Here is a 20,009-nt window from a genome sequence, read left to right as displayed (position 1 = left end):
CCTTTTTTGTAGTGTTCCAGTATGGCTGGGCTGTTGGGAGAGATTTGGAAGACATCACCTGTAGTCATAAAATGCCCAACAGCAGGATACAGGTGTCCCCATTCCTTGTGAAATACAGACTTTTCTGCAGTCTTTTTGCAATGAAACAATGAAGTTTCTGCTTTAGTTATCACTAAGGAATCATCTTTGTGTGGAGCATTTTACATACCAATTAAAACCTACTCAGTTCTTAATTTAATTTACAACAATTATAAGCAAGCTTTTTGATTGGGAAGGGGAGGGGGGGGATATCAGATACATATTTCACACGTGTGGATGTATGTGTGCAGACGTTCCTACGTACTGCTGTTGTACAGCGCAAATTTAGAAGTGGAAAATGAGTAAAAATGACTCTCTCAGGGCTGATTATTGGATGCAGGTCATGATGCTAATCTCTGTAGAGCTGTTTAAAACATGTAGGTTGTGGAAAATGTAATTGTTGAGAAGAATGTTGAGTACAAAGCCCTTTGTACTTGAGTTTTACAACAAAGCTCTTCCTCAGTGCGTAACAAAGAATATGATCTTATTCTTTAAGTGTAGGCTGATTATAAGAGGGTAACTTGGCCATATTTTAGGCAAATTTCCTTATTAATTTGATTTTGTTTCAGAGCATCCTTTTCCATAATCACTGTAGCTCCTGAGACTTTCTATCCACTTCATTGCAAGTCTATTTTCAGTATATCCAAGTTACCTATAAGTGGATGCCATTATGAACAACTGCTTCTACCTGCAGTGCTATGCATATATTTTTCATGTTGTGTGCTATAATCGCTTTTCTAAATGACAGTCAGAAATGCCTGTGAAGCTGAGTTCCTAACATTTTGATTTTTGTAAGTATCTGTTTTTTCTCCTGAGGAAACACATTTCTGATAGGGATTCTAAGCAGTAAAGGGTACGAGTGATGTTTGAAGTTCCCTGTAGAGCTTTATAGATGCAGTGCGCACATCTAAAAGGTTCTGAGTGGCACTGGGCAAAGGAAATGGGAAAGCAAAATTCTGTTTGATTTTTCTGTGAAGAAAGCTGGCTACAAGGCTGAAGAGGAGCATGTCTAATGAAGGCTGACCTGTGTATTTTGTACTTTCTGATTGGGATGTCATGCCAACAGGTGAGTTTGTTGAAGTGTATTCCCACGCTGAAATATTTAGGATGTTGTTGATCGCTTCCTATAGTTGTTTTCATTTAATTTTTCAACCATGCATCTGTTGCTGCTCCCCTTTTTTTATATTGCTTGCTGTTACAGCTATATTCACTTACTTGTGGATTCTTAGAGCTCCACCAGTGTTGGGCTAATTAACAGTGTATGAAAACCAAGAGCAAAGAGAGTCATTAGACAGTTCATTGTTATCTCCCCGTAAGAATGGCCCAGGTAGAAACAGACTCTTTCCTGTCATGGAATTCACTTTCACCATTTGATAATGAACCAAGAAAGTATCTGGCTCTAAGATCAAACACCTAAAGAACTTGTGGCTTGTTCTCAAAGGAATTGGTTTTACTTATCAGTGACAGACATTCCTATTAATGGTAACAGGGACATGATAGCAGAAGTTCCAACAGAGGTAGCCCTGACGTGACCAATTCAAGACTGTATTTATTCCTAAGAGCAAAGTGTTTTGGGTAGTGTCACACATGCTTCTTATGAGCAGTGTTTTCATACCAGGTGTTCAGAACAATGTGTTACTTGTCTTTCACTGATCGATAGCACAGAGATGTCCTGCCAAGGAGGGCCAGAAGGGAAATATAAACATACCCAACACTGAAGTGTTAAATAGCACTTCAGAGTTTTCAATGGATAGATGTATCTTAATGTGTACGTATACTTGTTAGCATTTGTAGTCTATATTACCTGTGTTTGGGCATGCATTTACTGTGTTTCATGTGAAAATGTAGGCCAATGTGTTTGGCTTTTGTAAATAATTCCTTCACATTAATTCTTCTCATAAAACTTGGCAGTTAGTCTGGTATGCTTGCGTTTCTTTTCTTCACTTGTAATGAATTCATTGACTTGCATGTGTAGCAGGTTAAGAAATGAGTTTCTTCTTCCATGCCTGCATGTATATACTAGTATAGGTAGCTGGATGTCTTGTTTTTGTGAGACATGGGTGCACTTGAGTGGAAGAGTGCTTGGGTGAAGGTATTTTGAGAAAATGCAGACCAAGGGAACATCAGGAGGCTTCTGGAAGTAGAACTTGAAATTAACTAATTGCTATGAGAGAAGGTGAGAACAGAGTAAATAATTTGAATTGAATGATGGCCAAGACCCAGATAAATATATATTTTTTTTCCCCCAGTTCACGGTATGAAATATTCATTGGTTAGGTAAGATATTGTGAAAGAATAAAGGCATGGACCTACCACCTACATCGCCATGCTCAAAGAAAAATCCAAGCTGTGTGCTGTTCTGCTGTCATAAGCCTGACAGCATGATGATGGCCAGGTTTGCTCTAGAGATGAAGCATTGGATATTTCTAAAGAAAGATTAAGAAAGTTAGATGGAGCCCTGGCAGCTTGATCAAGTGCTTGGTAAGGATGGCAGGCCAATAAATCATAGCAGTGGAATTGGAACTGAATAATCTTTGAGGTCCCTTCCAATCCAGGCGATTCAGTGATACTGTGAATTTGGCTTTCTCTGTATTTTGTGCTTTGTAAGAGAATGGCATCAAAGAAATGTGAGGATAACCGGGAGTAAGAGAATGACTTCTTTAAATTCGAGTTACAGAGAAATTGAAAATGTTTCCCAAATACAAGTTGTGGTGAATGTTTGTAGTTTCTTATCTATTAGATTAGCTGGAACACTAGATTGATTTGGGTTGGAAGCTTATTTGTGGAAAGGAAGAAGGATTATGTCAAAAGATTTTGACAGCTGAGAGGAGGAAGATGCACCACGCTCAGTAACACCTTTCAAGTTGCAAGCAGTGCTGGTGGTGTGGAGCAGAAATGTAATTGCAGAGTATTTAAGAGATAAGAGAGAATTAGGAGAGTTCCAGTAAACTACACATTTGAAAACATGCTGTAAGACAGAAAGAGGGTAGTCATTGCTGTAAATGAGATCCATTGTGTTTGAAGCAGTGTGTACTGAGAGATAAAATGAGGCTCTTCATCATATTAGTAAGGCTGTCCTTTTCTGTAAAGCACTTGGCTGCTGGGGAATACATTTGTGCTCCAGTCCCCTGATCATCTCTGTGGCTCCTCTGGACCCTCTCCAACAGCTTCCTGTCTTTCTTGTGCTGGGGGCTCCAGACCTGAACACAGCACAGCAGATGGGGCCTCATGAGGGCAGAGTAGAGGGGGACAAACCCTATCCCTGCTGGCCACCCCTCTGCTGATGGAGCCCAGGACACCATTTGCTTTCTGAACTGCAAGAGCACACTGCTGGCTCATGTTCATGTTTTTCATACAGTCTCTTGTATGTTGTTCTGCTTAGAAAGGTAGTGTGGTTTTTCTTTTCTTTTTTTTTTCTTCCCCAGGCTTTAAGTAGATACTTGTTTTGATTTAACTTGTTTGGAGGCAGAACGCTTTTCTCCCTTCTGAGCTAAGCTTTTGCCCTGAGTCAGACCCTGGGGATCGCTGGGTCGTGAATGACACAGAGCTTCAGAACAGCAAGGACTCCATCCTGAACCCTTAACAAACAGAACACTAGTATCCATAAACTTACAAAACATGCATGGTTAGGAAAATAGCGTATTTTCTGTGTAATTTGTTGTGCTTATTAATGTAAATGTGTATATTTAAAATTTGGCATTTTGCCTTGGCAAATAGCTTATACATAAAGAAAGTTTATCCCCATAATTCTCTATGTATACATTTTAGCCATTTCAAATATACTGAATGCAGTTCTGAAGTTTTGGAATGAAAACTGTTGGTTACGGCTGAACGGTTCCTCTTTTGAATGCTACCAGAACTTGTGCTTTTTGAATTAAATGGTGACATCATTGGCATCTGCAGATGCCAAAGCTCTTTACCATGAGAGTGGTGAGGTGGTGGAACAGCTGCCCAGAGAGGCTGTGGATGCCCCGTCCATCCCTGGAGGTGTTCAAGGCCAGGTTGGATGGGGCCCTGGGCAGCCTGGGCTGCTATGAAATGTGGAGGTTGGCGGCCCTGTGTGTGGCAGGGGGTTGGAGCTTCGTGATCCTTGAGGTCCCTTCCAACCCAAGCCATTCTGTGGGCAATTTGCTAAGCACTTGCAATGTTTTCTGGGTAGGGTGAGCTTTAGTATCAGTTTTCAGCTGATTGTTAATAAATTGGAATTTACAAGAACAGTTGGTTTTCAGACTGGAGTTTAGAAAGTTAAACACGTGCATGACTTTGGAATGTGATCTTAATTCAAATCTATACATCTCCTACTCCTGGCACCTTCCCATGATTCTCCGGAAGAGAGAAAGAAAACATACTATTTTAAGGAGTATTTGGTACTTAATAGAATTACCGTACAGCCGCCTTCCCAAGAATTTTGATTTACTGCAGGTTGTTCCTGCGTCGCATGCGGACATTTTTAGAGAACAGATTTCTTATCGCTGTGAGCACTGAATGGCTTCCAGAGCTCCACGATCAGGGAGCAAAAACCTTACATCCCTCATAAAAGGTAGGAAACCACGCGATCTATAAGCCGATTTGGCAGAGGCAACGGCTGTTGGTGCCAAGATTTGGTTCCTGACCCGCAGCTTCCTGTTTTTAAATCTATTAATTGATTTGCAAAGAGCATCTTTTGGAAACAAGGACTCCGACAGCCTGGCACAGGCTGGAGCTCCGCCAAGACTGCTTGGGAAGCTTGCCATGCGGGGAGCGAGCGAGCGCGGGAGCGAGCGAGCCGAGGGAAGAAAAAAAAGGCAAGACTTGGCACGGCGCAGTCAAATCAGCTTCTTTTGTCTGCTTCCTCGGCTTGAGCTTCAGGAAAGAAAACCGTCCTGGGGTACAGAGAAACTCACAACTTTTTTTTTTTTTTTTTTGGTTTTCAAACTTAGCTGGCTTTTTAAGTCTCTTGGGTTGTCCGAAAGTGGTGGCACGTAAAATGATGCTCGGTTGGCAGTGGTGAGAGAAATAAGACTTCTTTAATGAAGCCTCTACAATATCTGATTACATGTGTGAAATACGATATTTGATTTTTTTTTTTTTTTTTTTTTTCTTTTTTTGGTGTGCGTGTCTGAGTAAACTGTAAGGGAGCCAAGTAACTTGGAAGAATACAGAGGCAATGCCGAAATCTAGAGGGAGAATTTGTTTTGTTTTGTTTTTTTTCCTTTTTGCGGTAACAAAAAAAGTTTTTGTCGACACAAATGTGCTTTAAAACCAAATCTGACCTCTGCCGGAACGTGTTCAGAATGGGAATTTCAACGTTTCTCTCATACGTGCTGCAGATGCAACTTTTAACGGAACGTCCTTAAAGCTTCCATCTGACTCGGCGCTGGAGTAAGAGTAGAGAGAAAGTTGGGACGTCTTCATGCGAAAGTGAGTATGTGCTTAAAGCAGTGCTGTTTGTTTTGCTGCTCCGTGCTGCCCCAGCTCCATCTCACAGCTATCAGTGCCAGCAGTGAAGACCAGCAGGGTAAGAAGACGCCCAGACTGTGCCTGAAGGGCTGTAAAAGAAATGAGAGCCTGGCTGTTTTGTTACTGCTCTCAGATATCTCTTCCAATGAGTCTTAGGAGACAGCGTGTGAAACTGCCGCATTTTCCTCTGCTGGAGGAAATCAGAGGTGGGGGAATATTGACTTTTGCCAAGGGAGGGATGTTCGGAGATGACGGAGCTGGGTTTGAACTGATGATGCTGGATATAGGAACTCCAGTTTGTAGTAACAGTACTTGTTTGCTGTAAATTGTGGAAAAATCTGCTTGCTTTTTTTTTTTTTTTTTTTTCCATACGTGGATTAAAAAGATCTGTGGCGACTGAAGCGTGGATGTCTTTTGATTTCAATAAAATTAAGGACCTGAAAATCCATTGTTGGTTTTCTCCAAGGGTGCCTGGATTGTCAGTGAGACAGGTACCTTATTTCTGATTTCCTAGGAACAAATGCTGGTATCCTGCCTATTAGGCCTGGATGTGGTTGGATTATACTCCTCCTGCTCTGACAGTCAGCGCTGTTATTTCAGAGTAACTGTAAGGCATAGCTTGTTATGGATCGTCTTCACTTATAGTAAGTAACACGCTATCCTTAAAGAATTAGATTGTTCAGCCTGTGAGATGTACTTATGCAGCATGTCAGAAATCACACGTTTCCTTGATTCTTCTGTGCTCAGGGGAAGTAAGAAACAACGTGACTGAAAAGCATGTTAACAGATGTGTTTTCCTTTTAACTGCACATCGTGGGGTTCTGATTACTAGGCTACTAGAAATAACTGGCCTTTCTGATTATGGGAAGGAACTTGGCTTCCTTAATATTAAATTGGTTTTATAACAGGATGTGTCAGATTTTTCCTACATCAGTGAGCCTTGTGAGAGATACTCCAGTTATATACTCTAGTTATAAATAGTGGTTAAGCTGCTGTTGTGATTACCATGCGATTTACTGAAGCCTTTCGGAATGGTTTGTTAGTGAGGTTTTGAAGAAAGTGTCTCAATTAAGTGACCTGTTTGGCTTACAAAAATATCAATCGTGTCTTTCTAAATGGTTTAAAAGTTGTGTTCCACAGATAATTGCTAAGCTGGGTATCCCAGTATAGATGCAAATTAATTTTGCAGTTGGTGAGAGTTCAGGTTTGCTTTCTGTGGGACTAGATTGCGTGTTGTCCATTCCTGTACAACATTAACGTGTGATGTGATGGGCAAAGTGGAGCTGCAACGGGTGCAAGTCTGCACTCAGCATAATACAGTAAGTTGGTCTGTGTACCTACTCTGAAATAAATTTTCTATGTATATATATCTTTTAGACATAGCACATGCTTCAAGACTACATAAAGTGCTCAGAGCAACTACATTTGAGGAAAACAACTGTGATAGATGTCCTTATTAAAAGTCAGGAAACAATAGAAAACATCACAGTGCTGCTAAGTGGGAAAAGTCTGACTATTAGAAGAACCGTATTTGTCTCCTGTACTTGTATACATTTCTTAAGTCATTTCTCAGGTTTTTAACCTGAACAACATGTGGGTCCTTGCAGTGCGTTTAAAACGATATTTGTGTGAGTACTTGAATGTGCACTGACACTGAAGCTATTTTGAAAGCATACTATGATTTTGAAGGTATTTATCTTCGAAACGTGTAGTGAGTAAATCCTCTGTATTTCTTTTGGCCTACGTAACGAGGGAAGTATTTTTTTTCTATCTGCTGAACCCTTTCCTTTTAAAAAGTACATGTAAATATTATTTTGGTGAAATATTACTATCTGACAGATGCAATCTGAATTACAGTCACATTGTTGGTTTTAGAGTGTTGACTGCATGAAAATTTACTTTGCGAGTGAGATTTGATGTGATTTGTCATATTTGTGTGTCTTAGGAGCGATCTTAACTTGGAGTTTTCTGAATATTTAATTAGCTTACTCATTATCACTGTTCATTTATGATCCTTAATTATTGGTTAAGCTTCGTAACTTGACGAATTCTTAATGATTCATTAATAAATATTTAGTAATGAGTTGTACAGCTAGAAGTACAAAAGTTAGGAATTAAAATGAAAAATTAAAATTAAAAGTAAGAAATTAAAAAGAAATTAAAATAAGGTGACGTTTAAGTGTGAAGGTGTAGGGTTTAATTTGATTCCTCTTGAATTATGAAGGCATGGTATTATTTCACACGGCAGCATTGTGCTTGATGCTGTAAGGGGCCTGCATCTAATAAGGGCCTGTATCTGATCTGCCTTAAGTATTATTGATATACACAAATCAAAGTTTACTGATGTTTTTACTAGTTTCAAACAAAATTCCCATCTATGGGACTGTAGTTCTTGTGTATATTTGTCACCTATTTTTGACACACTGGATACATTTGTAAGGGGCTTTAATTGAGCGCTTGCTGTGAACCCGTGTGTTTATAGGACAGGGAAGGGGGGCAGTTGCCCAATGTGACTCCAGATCTTCCCTAAATATGGCTGTAGGGGAACAATGCAAATGTTAAAGTACATGCACATGTGCGGCAATGCCTGGGTCCATGGAGAATGGTGAGGACTGCCTCAACATTTGGTAGGACTCCAAATTCTGCTATTGATGCGGTGCTCTTGCATTCTACGCCCAGTATTCTTGACCAGAGCTGTGTGCATTTTAGGATTCTTTCCACTTACTGTTACTCCTGAATAATTGCTTATTTGGTACTATAGTACATAACAAGATGTTTTCTCTCTTTGTGGCCAAGAGTCCCCATTTTAAATACCACGTGTGTCCATAGCATGTCTTCCTTCAGATCTCACTTAGTCCACAGCCATGTAGATAAAGCCAGGAGTGCATTCCTCATATTTTATATGGAAGTCTATGAGTGTCCAAGATGGAAGACTATGTGAGAAACACCAAGAAGGCTGTGGTTTTCTCTTTTTTTCTTATCATCTATACCTGACTATAACTAAATATAAATTTATAGTTAATGGAAAGAAATAGTTTTTTCATTTTAATTAAATTTGTCCAGCACTGCATGTGCATGAGCTATGTATGCTCTTAAGATCCAAACTAGTGTAGCAGTATCAACTTTGGTAGAATCCCACTCCTTTATTCAGCTGAAGGTATAGGCCTACAGGCTTTATCTCCACAACGGATATTTTTAGTGAAAAAAATCTTTTGCCCCATGTAGTTGTTAAATAAACATGTGAGTTAAGTCCCTGTTACACCCAATGGGAAGAAATCAGCTCTAGGTGATACAGAAAGCTGTCAAATAGGTAATGTGACTTTACTGACCAGGAGAGCAACGTTAGGCAAGTAGTTCTTACTAAAGTACAGATGTTTAACTTTCAGTGAAGACAAATACTTAACAAGGCAGCTTACTTTATTTCAAGCCTTCCATTTACGTGTCAGCAATTATACAGCTGTTTGCTCCCCCACAATGCATTATTTTGCATACCCAGTTTCAAGGTTAAGAATAGAAGAAACAAGGACAATAAATGAGGAGACTGAAGTACTAATTCTTAGCATTGTAATTTTTTTTGTCTGTTCTTCTCACGTTGGTTGTATGGATGCGTCATAATCCACAACAGTTGAAGGCTTGATTGATCCTGATAATCTTGTAGAAATCATCTCCAGACTGTGGAGATGATGGAAGCTTTTCTCCTTGCCAGTTGTAGACATCGATGTTTTGCTGGTTGTTTTCCTCTGGCTGAATTATCTTTGGTCTGTGCCCATTTTTAGAAGTTGTTATAGCACTTTTTCCATATTCAGCTGATGCTATGGAACTGTAAAATGTCTGCATCAAAGGAGATGCAAACAGGGCCTCTTCACCCACTGTAGCTGAAAGCTGTGGTGGTCTTTGCTTTTTCTAGGGTGTACTGTGTTCTCTTATGTCCATGGAGTTGCCGTTTGTTGCAGCTAGGAGAATAAAATGAAAATGAATTGTCCACTGTGCATTTTCTCTTGAAAGTAATGGAGATATTGGGTTTTAAATGTGGACCCAGTTTGGATGCCCTTTCCATTGCAGGGGAATTAGAGATCTTGAAAGAAATTCACTTGTTCAGCTTTGCTAAGTCACCCAGTCCTTCTTGTAAGTTGGCCAAGGCCAAGCAGAACTCGCCCTGTTTCCTGCAAGGCTATGATTTCTTTTAATTAGATTCTTTTTCTCTTACTGTAAGTAAGGTTAACTTTTCCTTTCTGGTTCTGCTTTGATTTAAAACCTTGTGAAGACATAAAAAGGCTTAAATCTTGTTGAGTGTTTGATACAGGAGAGGGACTTCCTGCTATGCCAGGGCAAAACCTGATCTATTAAAGGGAGACTATGAGTGATACTTAGAGATCAATTGGCTTTCCTTTAGCTATAGATTGATATGTCAAATTTTTGCAGTGTGGATATCTCCTAATCTCCTAATATGACAGTACTGCTGCCTTTACACTGCAAACTCTGATGTCTGCTGAGGTTGAGATACACCCTTGAAAGGAAGATAAAAAGAGCCATTCCCTTCTTTTTAGCATTTTTTTTTTTTTTTAGTAAGTGTGAAAAATATGTTTGAAGATGTTTATTAATGCTGCTTATATTTTCCTAAATATCTTGAAATGGATTAATTTGTTGTTGTAGTTTTTTGTCTTCCCAAGTGTACATGAATGGGATACTTCATGTTCATGGCCGTTTCTCCTCTATCCCAGGTCCATTTTTAAAAACTTGGTTTTCTTTTGTTAGTATTTGATTGTCTTAGTGGTGTTAAATTCAGGCACAAAATAGCTTCTTTTGAGAAGCATTTGGTGAGCTTCCTCCCTTGGCATTTCAGGCTGTCTTCTAAAGTCTGTGGGTCCTGCTTATTTAATGTAGTCCTGTGGGTAAGTCCAAGTGTGGTTACGTATGTAAAGTAGGGCTGTGTTTAAAGCTCTTCTAGAGGCTGAAGGAGCTATTCAGGTCGTGACCTCTTTCTGTAATATGTGTACAACCTTATTTCCCAATATGTTGGTAGCATTTGGTGTTACAGGTATCAAGGTGGCAGTGCAAAGAGAAATGATAAAACTCTTTTTCAAGGAGAGTCTGTGAATTTCCTCTTCACAAAGTAAGATAGCAGCTTGCCAGAAGTTTATATCAGTGCTGTTTTTATTCTTATCTCTGTAATGATGGATGTGAAAAGAGCTTTTAAGGGAAATAGTTTGTAAACTCCATGAACATGAGTTCAGGAGCCTAACAGCAGTACCTCGTGCTTTTAGACATCCTAGGCTCTTTGGGAGGTCTTCATGAAGCTGACAGGTATGGCCCAGGGCATACTGGAGAACTTTGGAGCTATGGCTTAAGCCAGCTGAAATGCTTCAGAGTGCATGAAATGATACTGAGCATTTGGAATTGCTTTCTTCTTCATTTTATGACTAAAAACTAGAGATGTTTTTTAGAGATTCTTTTTTATTACAAAGTATTTGATTCTCAGAGTCAGTTTATGCAATACAAAGGAACATGGCCCTACAAATAACCTAATCTGCCTCATGAGTAATGACAAGATAATTCATGAGTATAGGATCAGGATCCCTTGTGGTGTGTCCTCTTAGTCATACATTCTGGCATCCTAACATCAGCCTTAGCACTTTTGTTCAAAGCAGTGCATTCATTTGCATATCTTTTGGTTCTTTTTTCTTTCTCTATTCAACACATCTTTTTTTTTTTTTCTTCTAACCCCTGCTATTTTCAGTTTCAAGATAACTGATATATTTTATGGCAGTTGGTTCAGCTAATTCCCCTCTGTCTCCATTCATCCCTCTTTCCTTTTCAACAATCAGCACCTGAACACATCTGTTTAAAGAAAGAATCCCTTTCTCAGTGAGGGTCTCAGAGAAGATTCATGGGGTCTGAGGCATCCTTTATGTATCTCCCCATGAAGAGTTGATTTTTGGACTTCAAAAATCCCAGCAGTTCAATGACTGGTATTTGAATTCACTGTGCTTATGTTAGGACTGCTTTATTCTGAAGTTGTTCTTTGCACCATCCAGAGGTGTTTGTGGTTGCAGGGTAATAGGGGTGTAGTACATGAGAGCACAGAAAGGAAATAGGTCTGGAAACGTACCTTAATGTGTGTGTGAATTAGTGTCTTTCTGGCCAATAGCACAGGAACCTGCAGAACTATGTTTGAAAAGCACAACACCTGTAGAACAGTGCTGTACTCTGATTTTCCCAAAGTATTCTTGATTCAGCCAGGACAGAGGATACTTCTGTGGGTACCACAGGAAATGCACTTAGTGCAATTTATGACCTAGATCAGAAGCCAACAGAATGTTCAGGAGAACGATCTGTCCTTATTCTGTGACCGTTTCTAATCAATATAACTGATGATTTGCCTAGGGAAATTATCTGGTTGGCACAGAAGACTGTCATCGTTTCTCCTAAACTCTTATTCCTGCTGACCTTTTCAGCCTGTATAAAAGCCTTGCTTTGTCTGAAACAGAAAACTCTGGAGTATCAAATACTAGTTTTCAAAATCAAAAAGTATAAAGCATGTATGAGACACTGACTGTTGGCCTGGTTCTCTAACAACTTGCTAATGGACCGTATCGATGGGAGAGAAATCGGAGAATATCATGACTCTGGAACATGATTATTCTTTGTTTCAAAGATTGGATGGAACACCTGTGGGGGTTTCACTCTTTTCACGGACACTTCAGGAAGATGCTTCCGAGGAGCTCCACAATTCAGGATGAAGTCAGATTGCCAACAGAGGGACTCCTTCAATACGTAGAGAATGCGCTTACCGAGTTTGAAAGGAAACTGGAAGTTCTGAAGAGTGATTGGTTTTGACTTCACTAAACTGATGTCAAGACATGTAGCTGCCACACAGACTGCCACACAAACTCCTGATTTAATATGCTGAAGCATCTGAGTTTTTCCTTATGTAAAGATAAGACAGAGCAGGTCCCTCACAAGCAGTTCAGAGAGGAAATTGGTTCCCTGGCTTTTTTTTTTTTGAAGTGTTTCAGGATGCACTTCTTCAAGAAGTGTAGTGTGGGTGGCATGTGGCATGGAAGGGTGGATGGGATTTGTGTTAATCAGTAGTTATTCTCTATGCTATACTGTAGAGCATCTCCACAATAGGGTACAGAATTCTGTATTTATGCTGAGATGTGAGACCTGGAGCAGTATATGTGATGCTTCTCTGACCAGATGTGGAAGATCAGGCTTCCATATTAGCAAGTAAGGAATTGGACTCAACAGTCTTTATGAGTCCCTTCCAACTCGGGCTATTCTATGGTAGGATGTTAATCTGAGGTTGATTTGACCTTTCGGAAAGGGTGGTCAGGCACTGCAATGGATGCCCAGGGAGGTGGTGGAATCACCGACCCTGGGGGTGTTCAAGGAAAGGCTGGATGTTGTGTTGAGGGACATGGTTTAGTGGGAGCTATTGGGAATAGGTGAACGGTTGGACTGGATGAGCTTTGAGGCCATTTCCAACCTTGGTGATTCTATGATTCTATATAAATTAGTATTAGAATAATGAGAGAAGAGGCATACAGAAGACATCGATCTATGAGATTGCATTAAAAAATGGAGCATTTCCTTGACTGTGCCTGTAGACAACACATTTGCTGATTTCCTGGCATGTGACAAGGGTTTAATTCCAGCTTTTCCATCTGTGAAATGCAAGCTTTTGCGTTCCACGTGGGCAGATTTCCATTTGTATTGATTGTACAGCACCAAATGTACAGTGGGAGTGAGTTTATACTACATGGAAGACTTCTATGTGGGTTTTCTTTTGGATGCCTCACAGCTGTGGTTTTTCCCATCCCACAAACAGGAATAGGAATGAGGTCTAATTTGCTTGTTCATGTAAAATATACCAACTACAAACAAAGAATTCTCCAGGGTCGTTCTACATAGAAGTCTGACATGTATCACTGTACTCCTTATTTCCCACAGACAGTGATTTTGGGGACTTGGGTTCTAGGCCAGAGTAAAATATTTGCAAAGATGGAGAGGACACCAGCAGAAGATACGTATGTTCAAGAGATGCATATTTGGAAAAACCTTTGTGATTTGCTTCTACTGTATTGACAGAAATACTTGGAATTGAACATGATAGGATGGACAGTTTTGTACTGAACCAGGCAGTGCAAACTTCTTTTCCATTAAGTACTGAAGACTTGTTTTTAGGAAGCTTCACCATTTGTACTGGGGCAGCATAGAGCTCACAGCTTGTCTTCCCATAGTTTGTGTTGTGTCCTGTTCCTAGCTGGAAAGCATTGCATTGCTGCCTCCCTGCTTATGAATTCTTGAGTTATTTTCCTTGAGAGCACTGCATTCTAAACTCCATTGGTGTGAAAACAATGGATTTCAGAGAAGAAAAATTTCTCATTTACTTAGCAAGCCTTAAAATAGTATTTATGCTTCATCTTTACGTGAGCAACCTTTCTCTTTCCCCAGAGCTGTGGATAAAGCCATCTATCTGCAGTGTGGGAGGTGGAGAAGAGGTAGCAGGTGTTCTTGGTTCTTTCTTTCGGTTGTTTTATGCAAAGATCGATACCACCTTGCACAAAGCCTCTCCAGAACTCTTTGTTGGCTGTACGCGGTTCGAAGTGAGATCAAAACAGCTGCCAGACCCTTGGTTATGAACATCAGAGCAAGTGCTTTGTTCTTTGCAATGGCAGTTAACGTGGCTTATTTCTGCAGTTAAAAATGGACAGCACTTCTATCACTTTGTTCATCGGGGCCAAGTGCATGGTGTTACCCTTGGGTCGGGGCAATCCCACACGTGCAGGCTGGGAGAAAAACTCATGGAGAGCAGCCCAAATGGCCAACAGCATCACTCAGTAGAGGGGTGGCAGGTTGTCCAGTTTCCCCCCCCCCCCCCCCCCCCAAAATCTGCCTTCATGAGGCTTGTTCTGGTGTATTGTGTCCGGGCCTTGGGCCCTAGTGCAGGAAGGATGTGGAATTATTAGAGTGGGGGCCAGAGGTGGGCCTCAAGAGTATTCAAAAGATGGAGCACCTCTCTGGAGAAGAAAGGTTGAGGGAGTTGGGCTGGTTCAGCCTGGAGAAGGGAAGATTCTGGGGGGACCTCGTTGAGGGCTGCCTATACCTGAAGCCTACAGATTGTGTGCAATGCAGACCCCTCTCCCCCCAATCTGATAGGAATATGACAAGGAAGAATTTACATTAGATATTAGGAATACATTTAGATGTTAAGTGGAAATCTTTTGCTGAGAGAGTGGTGAGGCTTTGGCACAGGCTGCCCATAGAAACTGTGGGTGCCCCATCCTTGGAGGTGCTCAAGGCCAGGCTGGATGAGCCCCGAGCATCCTGAGCTGGTAGAGAACACCCAACCTTTGGCAGGGGTTGCAATTAGGGACTTTTGGGGTCCATTTTAACCAAGCCATTCTATGATTCTTCCACTGAGCAAAAATGTTGTGAGGGTTGTCCCATGTTTCCTTGTGGCACATCCATCTGTGGCACCAGCCAAGGAATTGAGACGTAGGCACTTAGTAGAAAGCAGGGAGTGAGCCACTTCAACCTGAAGATAGAAGGTTTATGGTCCGTAGATGACATGAAATTACTTATATATGCCTTTCTATTAAGATCAGTTTTGCACAGTTGTGTGATACAGTTGAGGAATTTGAAATGTTTTGTTCTTATGCTACTATATTATTGTTTTCTATTTTTGTGCACCCTAAGTAGTAACTTTTATAAAGAGTTTATGCGATGTCTACTTTTTTAAACTATGGTTAAAACGTAACCTGTAGCATTAGTTTAATTTTGAATTCAAGATATACATTTTTCTATTGTAAAAAGGTATTTTCCCACTATAAAGCTTTTCCTTTCATATAGATTCTGTACAATATAATTTCTTATATGCTGTAATAACACTTTCTCTGTACAAATTCGTCTGAAAGGGCAATGTTAAAAACTGCTGTATTTGCAGTGAATGAACAAGTTCTGGGAGAGAAAGCAATATGATTCCCTGCAATACTGTCACATTGGCTCTTGTATGAAATTGTTGCGTTACGGGAAGCTATTGTGCTACTTACTTTTGTAGCTGGAAAACATTATTCTTGTTATTTAATTCAGATGCTGACATAATGAGTGCTCTGCTGTAATGAATATTTGATGTGCTTATGTTAATGTAAATGCACAACTATCTTGCCAGTTCTCCTCAACCTTTTATAACTTAGACAACAATGGTGAGAGCGATGCAGTTGGTCTGCACAATGCATTTTGATGAAAAGGGAGAATATTTTTATGGGCACATAGTTAACAACTTCTAGAATTTGTTTTCTCTTGCGGTCTTGGCTGCTGTTCAGAGAGACTTTAACTTGAAATAGTCTCTTCAGACTCTCCTGAGAGAATTGGGCTAGGATCAATATCTACAGTGTAGGTATGTAGGACTCATTACTCTCATTTTCCTTCGTAGTCAGCAGGCAGAGGTAGGCACTTCTGAGCAAATTCATTCATTACATGATACAATGCTGTTGCAGCCTCAGGTGGAATAGTTGCTGGCAAAATGTGGCATCTCCTCATTAATTTGCCTGCAGAAGCGCTGAATGATGACTGAGGTGCTCATAAGCAATGAGTTTGTAAATCAAGGCTTTTCTTCAGCTTTCCCAACTTGGACCAGGTAAGTGTTAGCAGATGCATAATGTTTTGTAGGCACATAATTACATCTAGCCCTTTGTGGGCATGCCCTTGGGTGATGCCTTCAGGTTGCTATATCACATGGGAGACACAGCAGGAGAGGCTCTATAGGAGTAGGTGAGCAGATTCTTCAGACCACTGACTCTGCCTTTCCTGTGCCCTGCCAGTGGTAGGGCACGATTTGGAGCAGTGCACATTGTGGTTTTTGACATTCCAAGTTGAACTGGAAATAGTCTAGTGGACAGCAATGGTTGTGACTAGAGATCTAGGAAGTGTAATCAGAAAGCAAATTTGAGTTGCATAGCCTAAGGAATAGACAATTGAAGGAGAATGTGGTAATGCTGTTCTGTTCTGTGAAACGCTGCTTAAATCAGAAGGTAATAATTTATTTTGCACGTACAAGGTGACTAAAATAAGGCATAAGGTGCTTAAACTGTGGCAAAAGAGATTCAGGTTAGATACTAGAGGAAGTATTCTAAAGAAGAAATCATGGAGTCATGGAGGAGCTTGGGTTGGAAGGGATCTTTGTGCTCATGGATGATCTCAAGGGTTTTGGAGCATGCATCTTGACTAGTATTTAAAGTGAGGTTGGACAACCTCGCTTAGAGGTGACAACAGGTAAAGAAAAGCTGATGGACCTTTTTTCTTTTTCTTTTTTCTCGAGAACCTTCAAACCTGCTAATCTGTAGAACACACAAAAGATGAGAGAGAAAGAAAATGACCCAAAGAAGTGGTGACTGCTCAGGGTTGGTGAATGCTGCATCCTGATGGAGGGCACTTTGCAGGAATGCAACGATTGTGTTCCCAGTTGGCTCACATGGAAACCCTTAACACAGTGGGCATTAACACGTGGGTGGACATGTGGGTCAGCAGAGACAAAGCACTCAGCACCCATGCACTGACATTGGATTCATCCATCTCCCTTCTTTGGGAATATGTTTTACACATACATTCCTACTAATGGATCTTTGACTGATGAGAATCAGTCCATTAGCGGGAATACCATTAATGGAATACATGCATAAAATATGGATCCCTGCAGGAACTGGCAGAGACTCTCAGTCTCTTCTCTTTAAGGCCTGCTTTTTCCATGCAAACCTTTGCTCTGTTTTCTCACTCTCATTTACTTTTTTAAATGAGAAAACAAAATGTATTTCTCCTGTTCTCTCTTGTCCTTTTCGTATATGAAATGAAAGTCAGTATACCTTTGTTCAATAGTGCCAAGTCAATTTTTCTTTCTCCTTTCCATTTGATTGAGAATTTATCTTCTATTGTTACACTGCAGATAGACCCTGGGCTCTTATTCCTGCTGAATGTCCCAGGGAAGAGGACACTGAATAATGCTCAGCATTCAAGTACCCACTCCTATTGGTGCAGTCAGAGTTTTCTGCACCCCAAAGAGAACCTGCAGCAGTCCTCAACTCACTGAAGAGAAAGTGCAGAAGTTTAACATGTCTGGAGAGGTTATCACCACCTTCTGCAGCCCCCGGTGCATTTTCAACATCCTAATCCTTTGTTCCTCATTAAGTGCTCAAATGACATCAAAAGTACTTTTTGCCTTTTTTTTTCCTTGCCTTTGTGATTCCAGTGAGCAGTCAGACAGCAACCACAAATGTCTTCATTAAAGGTGCAAAGTTGATGATACAACTGAGAAAAATAGGATTTTATGGCACCCCTGCAGAGTGCTTATGACAGCCTGCAACTGCTGGATTGGGCATGGTAATTTGGGAACACTCTGAGTGATATTAGCATCCAAGAAAGGTTCAGGAACTCTATGGTAACAGCATGATGACTTTAATGTCAATGTGGCCACAGTTAGACTGCTGCGTCCAGTTCTGGGCTCTCCAGTTCAAAAAAGAAAGGGATCTTCTAGAAGGAACTCAGAAGAGGACCACAAAGATGATAAAGAGCATCTCCCATCTGAGGAAAGGCTGAATAACCTGGGTCTGTTTTGCCTTGGGAAAAGAAGACTGAGGGGGGATCTGGTCAATGTGGATAAGTATCTGAAGGGAGGTGGGAGGCAAGTGGATGAGGCCAGGCTCTTCCTGGTGGTGTGCAGCAATAGAACAAGGAGCAATGGCCTGAGACTTGAACATTCCTTACTAACATGCAGAGGAACTTCATTACAGCAAGGGTGACAGTGCACTGGCCCAGAGAGGTGGTGGAGTCTTCTCCTATGGAGATATTCAAGACCCATCTGGATGCTGACCTCTGTGACCTACTGTAGGGAACTGCTTTAGCAGGGAGTTAGACTCGATGATCACTTGAGATCCCTTCCAACTGCTGCAGTTCTGTGAGGAGGCTGCCTGCAGTATCCTGTAATTATTCTTACTAGCAAGCTAAGAGCACTGCATAGCAATTTTATATACAGTCAGCTTTATATAAAATAACACAGCCTCTGTAGTTCTGTATCTAGTTGGTTTTTTTCTTTTTTGTCAACTGATTGCTGATTTGTAAGTCGTGGCATTCTCAAATGGACAGCTTATATTTAAGCTGATGTAAGGATGATTGCAGATATTTGATGTAGTTCAAATATTTTGAAATCAAGCTGTAATTTTTCTGCTGGTGACAGCAATTTATTCTGAAAAGTGGAGCATGAAGCAGTGGGAACCCGGCAAGTTTTGAGCCATAGCAGCGTAGCCCAATTTTTCAAGCTTGAAACTGGATTTCTGAATCTGTATTTAGGCACTGATTTTGTTGGAAGGTGTAAGAAACTGGTCCTTTCAAACATCAGGCTCCTCTAATTATGGAGGTAACTTATTTAAAAACCTTAGATTCTGTCTATGAATCATTCTCTCCCATTATTAGCGATGACATTTCCATTTAATTTCCCAGTGGGATTCCATTTAATGTTTTCAAAACAACATCAGTTGAAATCATATTTGTTTTGGCTCTTTCTCTTTGTAAAGATTTTTTTTTTTTTTTATTAGAGGAACTGCACAATTTCTGAAAAGGAAAAAAGGGAAGTATTTGGAGATGAAATATTTGTTCAAGTTTCACTTGTTATTTTCTTTTTAATTGAATAGCTTGAATAGATGTGAGACTTACGAGACGGCTGTGGAGCATCTAAATACGATATTGGAAACACGACTTGGGAATCTGTTGAATTTTCTTTTGATCATGTTATTTAGTGAATCGTAATTACTTAGTGCTGTTATGACTGAAGTCAGGGTGATGAATGAAGATGAAGTCGGTCCATCCTTGGCAAAGGGAGCCGAGAGCAGTGAGGTCTGCCATGTGGGGAACTCCTACAGCTGCTGGCCTGGTGCTGGATGCGCTGCTCTGGTGGCCCTATTGGGGCAGGGGACAACGGAGGAACCAAGAGGTGTCCCCAGCCCCAAACAGCCTGGGGCTCTGCCTACTTCAGGAGGTGAAGAGGGTTAATAGTGTGGATGTGCTTTAAAGCTTCGTGAACCATTCCTAATATAGTTCTGGGAGATATTTGAGGCTTTACCCTATTTTAGGTTCTGCCAAGTATGGTGTTTGGAGTCTTATGTGAAATGCGCTGTCAAGTCTAGATAGAGAAATACAGCCTGTGCATTCAGGAGATTGTGAAAAGGGAGAAGGAACAACATGTGTGAACTAGAGGAGAGGCATACAATGCTTGTATGCTCTTTATTAACAGGATTTACTGCTGCTGATTGCAATAACCCCAATCAAAACTGTTTCTCTTATATTCTTCACTTAATACGTTTTCAGGAAGTTAAAACATTAAATGTGTTTATTGTTATTATTAAATGTGTCCAATGGATCCTTTCCCTGCTCCTGATCTTTTTGCTTGTTACGTTTTAAACATTTACAGGGAAAAAAGCTTTTAAAAAGGCATGTAACAC

At 40.6% G+C, this 20,009-nt stretch overlaps 1 protein-coding gene across 5 annotated transcripts in view; it reads left to right on the top strand.

Annotated features, from left to right (window-relative positions):
- The window catches only part of MSRA (methionine sulfoxide reductase A), a 264,531-nt gene that overhangs the window by 10,704 nt on the left and 233,818 nt on the right, over nt 1–20,009 (top strand). Inside the window, exon 1 of one of the 5 annotated variants that reach the window (XM_042883495.1) lies at nt 5,198–5,478. The exons of the other annotated variants lie outside the window; for them this stretch is intronic. The gene's annotated coding sequence lies outside the window, so the exon portion shown is untranslated. Of the gene's footprint in view, nt 1–5,197; nt 5,479–20,009 lie in introns of those variants that run through there. 5 annotated transcript variants of the gene reach the window in all.

The sequence above is a fragment of the Lagopus leucura genome, unplaced genomic scaffold, assembly GCF_019238085.1.
Source record: "Lagopus leucura isolate 7727_CA_CO unplaced genomic scaffold, USGS_WTPT01 Super-Scaffold_100038, whole genome shotgun sequence".
In the NCBI taxonomy this organism is placed as follows: domain Eukaryota; kingdom Metazoa; phylum Chordata; class Aves; order Galliformes; family Phasianidae; genus Lagopus; species Lagopus leucura.
This window is presented reverse-complemented; position numbering and strand designations above follow the sequence as displayed.